Consider the following 1,895-nt stretch of genomic DNA (forward strand, 5'->3'; position numbering starts at 1 on the left):
GTTACTGGGGACTGCGTCTATAACATTAGCGAAAGTCATATTAGATTAGACTAGACTTAGTTTTTTTCCTTTATTTTTCCTTTTTCAAACATTTTGCATTTTAGAGATAAATAATTCTATTTTTATTTTTCTTTATTTTCTACATTTTATTCCATATATTATTTTTGCATGCGAAGAGCTAATCTTTCAGGACAACTACTGTTGTTCGATCTAGAGATTGATAGGACTTTCTTGAGAAGAAGAAACTTACAAAAAGTATTTCAAGCCGCGCAAGAATCTTCAGAAATGACAGACAAACTATTGAAGGATTATGCAACATCTTATGCATGAGGGGTTCGGTCTAGGATCACTCGACCGCCAATCGAAGCCAACAATTTTGAAATCAATTCTGCAGTGATCCACATGGTTCAGCAGAATCAATTTGGAGGAGGACCGCACGACGATTCAAACCACCACTTAGAGCTTTTCTATGAGATTTGAGAAATATGAAATTGAATGGGGTCCCTCCAGAATCAGTAAGATTGCTTCTTTTCGGATCTTCCCTGAAAGACAGAGGCAAGCAGTGGCTAAATTCCCTTCCAGCAAACAACATATCATCTTGGGAGCAGTGTGAGTAGAAATTTCTGGACAAGTTCTACCCACCGAGCAAAACTGCCCACATGAGGAACTTGATCTCTAGCTTTAAATAGATAGACTCAGAATCATTATTTGAAGTCTGGGACAGATTCAAAAGTACGCTGAGACAGTGCCCCCATCATGGACTTGAGAAATAGTTGGTTCTACACACCTTCTACCATGGAATTAACTATCACACGAAGGTATCCCTCGACTCTGCAGCAGGAGGAGCACTAATGAACAAGAGCCTTGATGAAGCTGAAGAGATCATAGAGAATGTGGCACAGAACCACCATCAGTGGGCAACTGAAAGATCTGGTGGTTCTTTCTCAGGGAATTCAATAAAGGTGTCAAAAAAATTCGACGTAGATGCAGTCACACTCATGTCTGCAAAGCTGGACGCTCTGACCAAGAAACTTGAGGCCATGGGAAACAACACGGCCAATGCAATAGTTTGTGTTTGTGAAACTTGCGGAAGTACGGATCATGCTCAAGATACTTGCCCCTTAGGGCCAATACAAGCATAGATAAACTAACTTGAGCAATGCGATACGATAGTCAGTTACAACCAAAAGCAAAACAATCCGTACTCCAACACATATAACCCTGGATGGAGGAATCACCCAAATTTCTCAGACCGAAACAATCAAAACCAAGGGCCAGCAAAACAAAGCTATCAACCTGGGCAACAGAGCTACCCATCTGGACAACAGACTTATCAACAGCAACCTTCACAGCCGTCCAGAATCGAAAAGATGCTTGAAGAAGCTCTCTCAGAGCAAAAAGAGATGAAGAATGAGATCAAGCAGTTGACTCAAAGAATGGAAAATTCTGAGAAACATCAAAAGATGCAAGACAGCCAGATAGCCCAGTCCTTTTCAAGAGCACAGGGAACATCACTACAACAAAAACTGCAAACGACAACGGATATTATCCGTTGTCATATGGTGAAAAAACCGTTGAAACTGAGGGCGTTGTAGAATGTATGGCCCTATGACAACGGTTTTGAATTCGTTGTCTTTGTAGACATTTGACAACGATTTTTATCCGTTGTTGTATATATGCTCAAAATTTGGCTACGAAGGATACGACGACGTTTTAAAACCGTTGTAGTAGATAATTTCAACAACAGAAATAAACCGTTGTGGTAGACTTTTTTTACAACAGATATAAACTATTGTGGTAGATAATATTTGACACGTTTTGTTTTTTTTTACAACAGTTTTAATATATTTTACAATGGATAAAACCGTTGTCTTTTATCACTTTTTACAAAAAAA

At 39.2% G+C, this 1,895-nt stretch overlaps 1 non-coding gene across 1 annotated transcript; it reads right to left on the reverse strand.

Annotated features, from left to right (window-relative positions):
* Window positions 1-656: 656 nt before the first annotated feature.
* Window positions 657-763, reverse strand: LOC121978961. The gene has a single exon (XR_006111271.1). It is a non-coding gene; the product is annotated as a small nucleolar RNA R71 (small nucleolar RNA).
* Window positions 764-1,895: the final 1,132 nt, after the last annotated feature.

The sequence above is a fragment of the Zingiber officinale genome, chromosome 4B, assembly GCF_018446385.1.
Source record: "Zingiber officinale cultivar Zhangliang chromosome 4B, Zo_v1.1, whole genome shotgun sequence".
In the NCBI taxonomy this organism is placed as follows: Eukaryota; Viridiplantae; Streptophyta; class Magnoliopsida; order Zingiberales; family Zingiberaceae; genus Zingiber; species Zingiber officinale.